This window comes from Diceros bicornis (genome assembly GCF_020826845.1).
Source record: "Diceros bicornis minor isolate mBicDic1 chromosome 13 unlocalized genomic scaffold, mDicBic1.mat.cur SUPER_13_unloc_1, whole genome shotgun sequence".
In the NCBI taxonomy this organism is placed as follows: domain Eukaryota; kingdom Metazoa; phylum Chordata; class Mammalia; order Perissodactyla; family Rhinocerotidae; genus Diceros; species Diceros bicornis.
In genome coordinates, this window is record NW_026690866.1 from 14,061,335 (window position 1) to 14,073,926 (window position 12,592).

General features: G+C 39.2%; 1 long non-coding RNA gene across 1 annotated transcript; it reads right to left on the reverse strand.

Annotated features, from left to right (window-relative positions):
• Positions 1-408: 408 nt before the first annotated feature.
• LOC131401729 (uncharacterized) lies at positions 409-10,022 on the reverse strand. The gene is made up of 3 exons (XR_009217902.1): positions 9,886-10,022; positions 7,324-7,380; positions 409-469 (listed from the first exon to the last, which is right to left on the reverse strand). It is a non-coding gene; the product is annotated as an uncharacterized LOC131401729 (long non-coding RNA).
• Positions 10,023-12,592: the final 2,570 nt, after the last annotated feature.

The following is a 12,592-nucleotide window of genomic DNA, read 5'->3' on the forward strand; positions in this document are numbered from 1 at the left end:
CGAATTTTCTACTTCTCCCCAAAATTCCCCTTCTGCTCCAGCCAGTGTGGTCTCCCACATACTTATTCATTCATCAAACATTTTCTGAGTGCCCCCAAGGTGTCAGGAACTGTGGTCAGAAAATGGAGGGACAAATAGAATGTTGATGCAAATAATCTATAAAAAATTCTATAAAACCAACTTGAGGTGAGTTTACTATGAGCCAAACTTTGAGGACCATATAGCCCGGGAGAGTCCTTTCACAAAGAAATGGAGCACTCCAAAGAAGTGGGGTGTACAACATGGTTATATACCATCAAAGAGCATGGACCACATGTGATTGCAATATCCCTTTTACAATAGCCGCAACCTTGACCTGTCAGCACCTCCATTGATGGACACAGTGGGTATCAGGTCTGCTGCCTCCATGGGCGTGGCTGTTGTCTCGAGTTGGGTGGTCACAGGATGAGCACAGCAATCAAATTCTAGCCTAGGGAGAAATGATTATACTTAAGGAAATACCAATGTGGGGGAAGTTGCATTTACACCTTAAGGGCATTGCTTTTGTCTTTGGGACATGTTAATTGATTAGGGTGGATATACAATGGATGAACAGAGGCTACAGGCCCCTTTTGGGAAAAAAAAACAATGTCAGGCCCAATTAGTTTTACACCAAATGGCTTCCTCATATGCCCCAATGTATCCTATTGCTGGTCATTTATTTATTAAGAAGAAGGATAGTCTCAGCTTTAAGGAGCTCACTGTCTATGAGACATGAATAAAACAACAGTTATGGAAAAGTAGATAAGTATATGGTCCCAGAGTAGGGAAATCAAAATGGGTCTCTAGGTGGAGACTTCTCAGGAAAAGTCTCCAAGAGAAAGGAACATTTGACATGAATTTAGATTAAGAAATAGGAATTAAGTTGATTAAAAAACTGGGTAGGAGGACAGAAGAAGCACATATAAAATACAGATATAAAGGATCTAAATCTTTCAGAAAATGCTTGGTATTTTTAAGGCTGGAACAAAGCAAACATGTAGGACAGAGTGGGTGATGAGGGTGAAGGTGAGGACAGCAAGGGAAAGCCTGCGTGTCCAGCTCAGGAGTCTGAATGTTCTCTAGGCTACTCTGAACAGTCATTGAAGGAGTCGAAGCAGATATCAGATTTAAGCAAACTTGGATTCTAGAATGTAACTCTGGAGGCATGGTGGAGGAAAGATTAGAAGAAATTAAGACTGGAAGTAAAGGGACCTGTTGGGAGACTAGGTAGCAATCCAGATAAGATAGGCCTTGGCTCAGGCGTGGGGCCTGCAGGTGGAGGACGCCAGGAGGTGGCAAGCAGTGCTGGGCTCCTGCAGGAGGAAAGTGAACTGCCTCTCTGTCACGGGAATACTGTGCCTGTCATGGCCTCCCCACCCCCATGCCCAAATGCCATGTTTCTTTCCACTTCTGTACCTTTCCTCTCTTCCCCCATATGAAATCCTCACTCTTTCTTCCCTCCACCTACCCAAAAGTGGTCCCTTTGAGGACTTGATCTAGTCCATCTCTCCTAAGAAGCTCTCTTTAATTACAATTTCTCAATAACATTGCCATTTTTTTTAGGTTCTGTAATGCAACTTACACTAAATAGCTTGGAAGAATCAAATTACATCTTGCAAACCATGTCATGTATGTGGAGGAACATGGAACCCTATAATTCTTTGTATTTCCTTCAATACCTACCACAAATACCTTGCACATATAGGTCAGTGGACGTCCAGTTAAATTGAGCAAAGTAGAGGCACCCTTTATAAGCTAAGAACTTTTATGAGCTTAGTTATTCCTTTAGATCAGCTGCTTAAACCATTTGTTTTTCTCCACAGGTCAACAGTGTTGCCCAGCACAAATGAATTTTACACCTTCTCAAACTCAATAGAGCAAAGATGGAACCTCATTCCCCCTGCAAGCCTTACTGCCTCAGAGAAAGGGAAAAACAGCATGTGACATCTAATTCTTTCTTCACATTCTCATCTCAAATTGCAACCGATTTCCAAATGCTAACTGGTTTTCATTGTTAAAACTGACAGAAAAAATTTCCCATTCTGGCTTTGTTTCTTTCTTTTTTTGTGTGAGGAAGATCAGCCCTGAGGTAACTTTTGATGCCAATCCTCCTCTTTTTGCTGAGGAAGACTAGCCCTGGGCTAACAACTGTGCCCATCTTCCTCTACTTTATATGGGATGCCACCACAACATGGCTTGACAAGCGGTGTGTCTGTGCACACCCGGGATCCGAACCTGTGAACCTGAGGCCACCACACTGGAGTGCGTTCACTTAACCGCTCCACCACAGGGCTGGCACCTCTCTTTATTTCTAAAGCTGAAATGTCTAAATCTTTCACTGGGCTTGTTGGAGTTTCCATAAAATGAAAACGTACATTCCAGAAAAATCCTTAACTTTCCAGAATAATCCTTAATATAGTATGTTAAACACCTTTGCAAAATGTCACTGATTTTCAATGTCAGTGCCTCCACAAGAGTATCTTTGCATTATCTCCCCTCCCAACCACGTGTCACTTTGCTCCTCCCCAGGCTCATGGGGTCAAAGTGTTTACTGAGCACTAGGAATGATCAGAGTCTGAGGGAGACCTCAAGGATGACTAAGCCATATTTTCTTACCCCAACCATCTCTTTCCATCTCTCCTTTAACCTCTATTTTTCTCACTCTGGTTTCTATTTTAGTTGTGTACTTGTCTTTTGAATTGTTGTTTTGTGGTTTATAATTACCATGTAAATTCATGTTACATTTTGCCTTAGAGTTTAGAAAGAACTTACGTTAAACAATGTTTTTCCCCAGCTCTTTGATGTGTCTAATAACTTCCAAAGCAATTCAAGGGGTTTCTTGTTTTTAAGTCTCCATCATTATTCTTTCAGAATTATGTTTACCCCACACTTTTGATCTAACCAATGTTGCTTTACCCTTTGAACATTTCTATGCCAAGACTCACATGAGGAATCCCTCGAACACCATCAGCTAGGTGATCCCACATTCCTCACATCTGTTTTCTTGATTTCTTCCTAAGTAAGCATGTTTCTGAAACTAATAATAAATTGTACCAAGTGGTCATTGCATAAAAAGCACTATCACAGATACCTTAAAGAGAACAAATGGAAAGGAATATTCAATTCCTCAGATAAGATTACAATCAAATGAGGCATTGAGGGGACCTGGGAGCACCAATCAGAGCAAAATCCTAAGAGAAGAGTTTTCAGTCCATTTCAAATGAGGTTAAAACTGGAATGAGATAATATTTTACCAGGTATCTGAAATCATAAACATTTTTCTGACCTTTGAGAATTTATTTGCATATAAACTGTACATGTGGGGTAAGAGTGTTGATATTGTTCAATTTCTTTTTATTTTTCAGCACTTTGTAATAGATGTGGCTATTCACAATTAATAAATATCATAATGTGGAGAGACCCAACTTTCAACAGTCTGATATTATCAATTCTTACACAAAGCTCGAGTTTTAAAGATCAAAATTCATTTTAGTTACCTCTCATCTAGTCCATTTATATCAGAAAGTTGTGGAGTTTTAGGAAAATACTTCAAAACACAAATTTTATATGTAATTTCAAAAGCAAAAAATGAGTTAAAAACTGGATGGTAACCAGTTTTGCTACCATATATTAATCTTTAACATGGGAGCAAACCATTTTAGAGAATATAATTGATATTTGCCTATTTGTGTATTGTAGAATGTTTAAGGATTTACAGTCTTAATAATAATTTCAAATACTAGAGAATAAAAAACAGAAGTTAAATTTTATGAAATGGTTATTTATTTATATATTTCCTAAATATTTTATTTATTTATTTTTCCCCCAAAGCCCCAGAAGATAGTTGTCTGTCATAGGTGCACATCGTTCTAGTTGCTGTACGTGGGAAGCAGCCTCAGCATGGCCAGAGAAGGGGTGTCTCGGTGCCATCCCGGGATCCGAACCCGGGCCACCAGCAGCAGAGCGCACGCACTTAACTGCTAAGCCATGGGGCCGGCCTGAAATGGTTTTTTAGACATAGCAGATTTCAGAGCATATTACTTGAAAATGAAACAATCAGTTAGTGAGGTTTAAGCAATGTGGTTTTCTTTTAAACTTGCTCATTCCATGGGAGCATCAATAAAAGCCCTCCGGGAGTGGCTGACCCTCTTACCTTCCGCTTGAGCACCAGCTGTATTTTCTTTAAGCATCAGACTCTCGGGCAACACCATAGCCCTCAACTCCGTTTAGTTGAGAAAAGGCTTTATGAGTCTTGTGTTTTTTCTAGGGGTATGGATCTCCCAGACTTATTAACTACAGGGAGAGAGTAAGAGTCAGAACACTTTCAATAAACTCCAGTGTGCTCAGGTGAGAGGACAGGTGCCTGAACTCACATCTGAAGAAGAATTTAGAGGATGCTTTCTGACTCTGCTTCGTGCCTCTGACTAAGCAGTCCTGGACATCCCCGTTACGGCCACGGAATAACACAGGCAGCCTTGATGAACAAGAAGTCCTCCTATGTCCATCATTTGTGCAGAGCAAACTGGCTTAAGAGCTCTCGTTTCCTGCTGCAGTGGTAATTTACAGAGATACAGAACTGTCATCTAGTGAATAAAAAGAAAGCAGCAAGGTGTTTGACACAAAAAGTGACATTCTGAGTTTTTTCAAAAAGAACAGTGAAGCACTAAAGTTGGTAAAGTTGACACGATGTGGCACACAAAAGTTATAGTAAACATTAATAATGTGTAGGTGAACTAATCAGTTGCTCTCTATGCCTCTAAAACATGTCTTGACATCTGACTCATAAATAATACAGTTTAAATATAATAGAATATCTTTGGAAATAACTTCGCATCTCATCTCATCCAATGCTGTTTGCAGGAGCCGGTATTAAATAGCCAGATGGTGAGTACCCATGTTGAAGCACACTTTTTATCACAGTAGAGAGAATATGAGGCATAAGCCCAGCGGACTGATGTTCAGATATTCCCTCTTACCCTTGATCAATTTTGTAAACATGGTTTTCTTTATTAAATATGAATTATAACAGTTACTTTAAAGGATTACTGTAAGAATTGCATAAGGTAATACAGTAAAGGAACTGGCGCACAGTAGATTGATAGTTAATTCTCCTTCCCTGTCTCTCTTCTAAGAAACATACAGAAATAATCTAAGAAGAGAACCCGTGTATAAAGTAAACTTATGACAAAAAGTCAATGGCTCCTGAAGTAAGGGACATCATTGTTGAGTGCTTAACCTCAACTGCCTCCAAATACTGTTAACTCTCAATAAATTTTATGAGTTTTCTGTCTTCCAGACACATCACTGGCTACAAGGAAAGGAGAAGGTGTGAAATTTAAATTGATTTCACCCTTGAATGGTCTGGCTGTATTATCAGGTGTTTTAAATTACCTAGTTTTTCAGGTTTCCTGCTTATTACTGCATATTTTACCACGGTTCACAGCCAGAGAAAATTAGAAAATCATTATAATTTTACACACATGAATATATATCTTGACTATTACAGCTGGACTCTTAATATATAGTGCAATGTTGTACATGTTTTGTCCTTGTGGGTAGTACAGAATACTTTTGTCCAGGTTTTCTTTGGCATTATCCTTTATAATGAAGAACTCAGTAATATATGCCCTGGAGATAAGGGTTTAGAAAAATCTAACATACTATCCAGTCATGCCTCAAAAAATAAAATAAAATAAATAAAAAGCTATAAAATTAATGAGAGGATATTTTGAAGGCACTATTTTTCTTAATTATTTCCAACTTTATTTCCCTTTACTTCTTTTTAATCTTTCTCTGGCTTATATGCTATTGCCTAATCATCTCACACTAATTAAAGCACCCTCAGCTGAGTCCCCCATGCCTCTTCAAATGTCCCAGCCTGATGTAGGTCTCAGCTCTGACAAAAAGAAGCTGGAAAACCAGTTTTGTGGCACTATTCTTAAGAATATCTTTACTATTACAATAATACCTATATTTTTGAAATTCACCAGTGGATTACAAAATGAAGTACTTGACCAATGTTGTATCCTCATTTTCCTTCCAGGGGGAGCACAACTTTCATGTGTAATGCAGGGCTGCTGCTTTATTGTTTTTCCCTTTCAAGACATTTTATTACTTGTAACACATAATAGGGTTAATAGTGATATATGAGTAACAATATAAACTTACAGACAGCAAAAAGATACTATTTTAGAGTCATAATTTTATATACTGTAACAAACAGTAATACTTTCATAATGTACAATTTTGATTGATCATTAATTTTTTCCTGGTTCATTTTTATGCTAATTCATTTATTAAATTATCAAATATATACTTTTATGATCTTTATTTTTCAATCAATATATTTGAAGGGACATCAGTTGTTCTTGGTAAGTGAAAGGTCACAAACATTTTTGATAATTTATCAGTTTGAGAAGGATCTTTCTACTTTTTATAGGAGAAGTCATTTAATATTTGGGAAAGTTCTCAAAAATCATCAAATTCTTTAATTTTACAGAAAGGAATACTACGTTCTAGAGAGCCTAAGTACCTTGTCACACACTATCCAGAAACAGACCTGGGCCTAGAACTCAGCTCTGAGTCACCTGACTTCTACTGGACCTCACTCAAGGGAGCACACCCTGTTCTTACTGATAATTTCTATTACTAAGCTATTTTCAAAAGCACAGTTGGGAGAAAGTGTAAATAAATAAAACAGATGATTTTATATAAAAAAGTAGCAATTGCTACCCACAATTTCTATTCCATATGAGTGTTTCCTTTCTTGCAGGTTTTTTTTTTTTAATAGTAAGTCCATTTTGGTAACAAGAAAAAAGACATAAAATTTGGCTTTTTAGTAACAAAAAAAAAGGTTCTGTTGAAATTAAAAAGACACTAACTAATGTTTCATCTACTACAGCAACTTAAGAATATCATTTGATTTTGGTAAAGTTCTGAGAGATTTTTTTAAAACTCATATCCATGTGACTATTAGTCCAGCCAGGCACATCTCCACATGACATCTCCTAGTGTGTCCAGTTTTCTGCTGGATCCAGCTGTTGTCAGGCCCAATGCTCTGGCTGGGTACAGAATGATGCAGCTTCTGAAAAGCATGTGCTCAGTTCCACTTCAAGGCTGATTTTCTCTGCAAAGTCTAAGTGGAAGAAAGCATCCCCTTCCACATGACTGGATTTCCCTGCAGGCTTAGAGAAACAAGGTGGCCTCGTCAGATGGGCAGACAGGAAGATAAATGAGAGTCTGTCACAATTTTATGATAAATAAGAGAGAAAAGGATTTGACATCCTAACAAGATGTTCTTACCTGTTGAACAGCATCTGAACATATTTTTCAGAGTTTCCAAAATAGCAGATTGAGATTCTAGGTTGGAAAGGAAGAAGATATGCAATATATTAAAAAATAAATTTTATAATTTCCTCAATAGCAAAACAAAACTAAATAAAATACATCTTTAACCATAAGTGCCGAAAACATCCAGTTTATCTTCCAGTTATAATTCTGTTATGAGAACACGAATACTTTTCAATATATTTAATATGTACAGTGACTAACAATCATGCCATTAATTACTTTTGAAATTAGACTAGCCCTATGCCCTTATTGACAGACATCAATCATAATTACTTTTCTCAATTCCTAGTTTCTATTTTGTGTCAGAAAGTACCTGCTGAGACATTCACTTTTTATATTATTCACTTAGCATAAGTCTGTAAAATGATGGACGACAACTCAGCCATCTTGAAGGATGGGGTCTCAAATGATATATCTCACTATTGACAAATCATCTTCTGGTTTGAATGAGAGACAATGAGCACTACCACAAGAGACACTCGAAAAAAGGGATCTTGCTCCTTTTGTCTAGCCTTTGGGCGTCTGTGAGACTGCAAACTCTTCATACTGGAAAACCTAAGTGAAGACCAAGTCCAGGAATCTTTTTAAAGCTAGGGGACACTTTCTTCTACGTGAAGCTTGCATCGAAGTTTATAAAAATAAGAAAAAAAACAAAGAGCCTTCAGGGCCATCTGGGTGGGGCAAGCAGATAAGTGCGCGCGCTCTGCTGCAGCGGCCCATGGTTCCCCGGTTCGGATCCTGGGCGCGCACCGACGCACTGCTTGTCAGGCCATGGTGTGGTGACATCCCATATAAAGTGGAGGAAGATGTGCATGGGTGCTAGCCCAGCGCCAGTCTTTCTCAGCAAAAAGAGGAGGAGTGAGAGATGTTAGCTCAGTACGATCTTCCTCACAAAAACAAACAAACAAAAACCAAGAGCCTTCAGGAATATCCACTGGTCCATGGATCAGAGTCTGAAAACCACTCATCTTTTCCATCCTCCACATTTTACAGATGAAACATAACACAAACAGTTGGTGACAACCTGAAGACTAGAGTTCGTCTCCTGACTGTCACATCACTCCCAACCCCGACTGCTGTGCAGACCAGACGCCTGACAAGATACAGCAGTCACTCCTGGGGATAATTTACACATTCCCAATTCAGCAGCATTTTCGTTGATGTACTTGACAAGACTATAGAAAAACAAAAGGTATTTACGACTTGAATTGTGCAATGTATAGTTAAATGACATTAAAAGTTTTCATTTCACTTACAGCACAGTTTTGATGGGCCCAGGGGCCTTCTTTCATCTGCTCACCCTCCCCGGCATCTCAAACCTTCTCTGCCTTTCCCCTCTTGCTCACTGTGCTCCAGCCACACTGGCTTCTTGCTGCCCAACAACATCCGAGTCACAGTTCCTCCACAGCATCTCTGCAGACCTGAGATATCTGCATGTCCTCCTGCTCTGTCCCTTCCCTCTGGTCCTTGCTCCAGCCTCCCTGTGCTCTCTAATTAAAGTAGCAACCCACTCACTCTCTAGCTCTCCCCATTGCCTGTCACTTACCTTCTTCTTGACACAGATCATCACACGATAGACTATGTAATTCACTTGTCTGCCTACTTATCCATTATCTCACTAAGCCAACAAAAACAAGTTCTGTGAAGACAGAGATTTTGTAGAAATTTTTTTGCTTAGTGTATCCCAAGCCTGGCATACAGTAGGTGTTCAAATATTTGTTGAGTAATTGTAAGAGGGAATGAAAGGAGTCATCAGAAGAATGATCACACCATGGAAGTAGGTGCCACCATGAAGAGTGGGCATCCTGGGAAGGGAAAGAGGGAGGAAAGATTTTATTTCAGGCAACATGAATACCACTGTGCCTTTACTACTTCCTGCACATCAGCTTGCCGACGTAAATAATCCATAATCAGTTTATAAATCAAAATTGGGGTGAGTTTATTATGAGCCAACTTTTGAGGACCATGGCCTGTGGCCTTCTTTCCCTAAGGAAGGAAGGGCACTGAAGAAGTGGGGTGTACAGAGCGGTTATATACCATCAAAGAGCATGTATCGCAAGTGATTGCAATGTCCCTTTTACAATAGCCACGAGATCAGCCCTGCCAGATTGCCCTGCCAGAACAGCTATTGATGGACACAGCGGGGGAGCAGATCTGGTGTTTTGATGGGCATGGCTGGTGTCAAGTCTGTTGTCTGGAGCTGGGTGGTCACAGGATGACTGCAGAAATCAAATCCTAGCCTAGGGAGAAATGCTTATCCTTAAGGAAATTCCAATGAGGGGGAAGTTACATTCTTATCTTAAGGGCATTTACTCTTCTCTTTGGGACATGGCAAAGCAGATACACAGTGCAGGCGACAGACCCTTTTGGAAAAAGAAATTCAGGCTGAATTAGCTTTACCCCAAATGGCTTCCTCATGTGTTCCATTATATCCTATTTCTTGCCATTTATTTATCAAGCTCAGTATGTCTTTCAAACAGAAATCATCGAGAATAGCATGAAGTAGTCACTTACCAACAGATGTCACTGTGGCAACAGAATATGAACAAGTCGCCTTCAAATATAACCATTCTCCCAAATACTGTATTTCACTGACTTAATCAAAAAGGGATTCTTCTCTCTTATACTGACAAATCTCCACTCTGAACTTAGCATTATGGGTAGTCAATTTTGAATAAAGACCTTTAACATCAAAGCCAGCCAATAGTTCTTGTTAAAACAATTTCAAACTCGGGAAGACTTTTGTTTTCACTCACCCCCAATCCTCTCAAACTCAAGATAAGGTCCCGGCTTTGTATAGATGGAGAAAAGCTTCTCTTCCTGTTTTTCTATTCAGATAGTGCAGGGAAGAGCCCAAGGTGTCTCCTGGTGGAACACTAACAGTTCTTCACATTAGAAATGCATGCAATGTTTCCTAGCTTCTTTTCTATAGGCCGAGGTCTGATGAGATGGTCCAAGGAGCAAACATCTGGGTTCCAGCAGTAAATAAGACTCTGTGCAGTTTACCACAAAAATGAACTACAAAGATGTATCAGGAAATATTTTGAACACTTACACCTAAGCTCTCAGTTTCCCTCTGTCTAATTCCATGTCTACGTGAACTGAATTCACTCTTCATCCCTATCCCATTTGTGATAGATTTTATTTCCTTGAATCAGCATCTTATAACATCTAAGAGAAATTTATCAAAATACTCTCTTCAAAATAGCTAGCTGAGGGCCAGCCCCGTGGCTTAGCAGTTAAGTGCGCACGCTCCGCTGCTGTCAGCCTGGGTTCGGATCTCAGGCACGCACCAACGCACTGCTTCACTGGCCATGCTGGGGCCGCGTCCCACATGCAGCAATTGGAAGGATGTGCAGCTGTGACATACAACTATCTACTGGAGTTTTGAGGGGAAAATAAAAAATAGATAAAATATTCAAAAAACATAGCTAGCTGAAGTATAGGAGTTGTAGAGGGTCAAGATTTTAAGATGAAAGTCATGTACAGAGTAACTGTACTACAAAATAAAAAGAAAATGAATGAGAACAATAAGAAACAGAAAAAAATGATAAGGAATATAATAGAGAGTAAAAGTAAGAAAAAGAGAAAAAAGAAGAAAGAAGGTGTAGGAAAGAGAGAGAGTCAGGAGAAGCATGAGAAATGGCAGAAAGGGGCACGAGCAGATGGAAGACACCAGGCTCAGAGCGAATGACAAGTCAACTGGTTTCTGAGCCGGGCTCAGGTCTAGAGTCACTGGGCTGCATCTGAGAACTCCACTCAGTTCTAACATCCTGAGAATGACCACGCCTCATCCAAACTCGGAGGACACTGGTTACCGGCGCTCTCCTCTCCCAGGACCTGCTGGAGCTTTGAGAACTGCCTCTCTCAGCTCTGGGACAGACAGAGTCCCCATTAAATATTCATCAACTGGGATGGTTGTTTTGAAAGAGTAACACAGAGAGAGCTCTATCAAGGGTACATTTAAACCTGCCAACTCCTTCACTCATCCTTCCAAAGAATTAAGTAACTAAACTGTTTAAAAAAAAAAAAAAACTACTGTTAAGCAAAGTAGCAGAAAACTTTCCTGGCAAACTTTAAACGTTCCATCTTTTTTGAAGTTACCTCACAAAATTCTGAGCATAGTCTAAAATTCTGGGCTCCCTACAGTTCCAAATATGTTTCAGAAATGATCTCCTTTTCATCACAAAGTAAGCCTATGCCTTATGAAGCAAAATAAACTTGGATGAGTTTTATCTTGTAGAGAGAGAGCAGCAAGAAAAAGAGTAGGATGTACCTCTCTGCTATGAAGGATAATTAATAAAATCACACCAAAATATACAAAATATGCTTCTAAAATTGAATGAAGCAGACTCTAAAGAGTTTTTCCTTTTAAGTAAAAATACACTTATATAAAATTATACATCAGTTTGACTAAAATATAATCAATTTTATAGAAGAAGAATTCATTAATTTTCATTTAAATAGCATGACATGATTAGCTGCATAATAAATGGTAGATATTTTAATTTGGGTATACCATTGTCGGGGGAAGAGGGAGAGTCTCCCTCTGCCCTTTTCCTTAAGGTTCTTATGGCTGGCCAAATAATTAACATGACAGGTCAGCAGGAGAAAATAATACCAAATTTAATATCATGTATACATGGGAGAAAGCAGGGACACTGCGTTTTTCAACACAATAGCAGAAATTCTCTTCTTAAATACCATGTCCAACCAAAGACAAGGAGGGTGTTGGGGGTGGGGGTGTCAGTTACAGGAGATCATCACTAAAGCACTGTAAACAAGAGTAAGGTTTATTATGTAGTTTTAAGGCCTCACCTTCCACATTGATTAGTCTCTAGAAATGAGGTCATCCCCCCTCTTCCCAATACAGAGAGCAATATACCTTTACAAATGGAGACTTCCCTTGTAAATGATTGTCTGGTAACTCCTTGCAGGGCCATCCAGAGCATGTGGCCAGAGAGACAGAACTTCTGATAAGATGGGCTTGTTGGTGTCTTTTCTATTGTAACCTCTATCCTACATTATCTTTATAGCCGTCATGATAATAACTCCTTCCTGAAACAGATCTTTTTTTTAAATTCTTTAGGCAGTTTGGGAGGGGAAACTCAAATATTCTTCCTGATTTCTCTGAGTTCTTATTGTCTTCAGCTTAAATTATTCCACATACCAGAGTGGTGCTTCCTGGGGTAGCTTGCCCTGAGCACCATCACCATGTTCT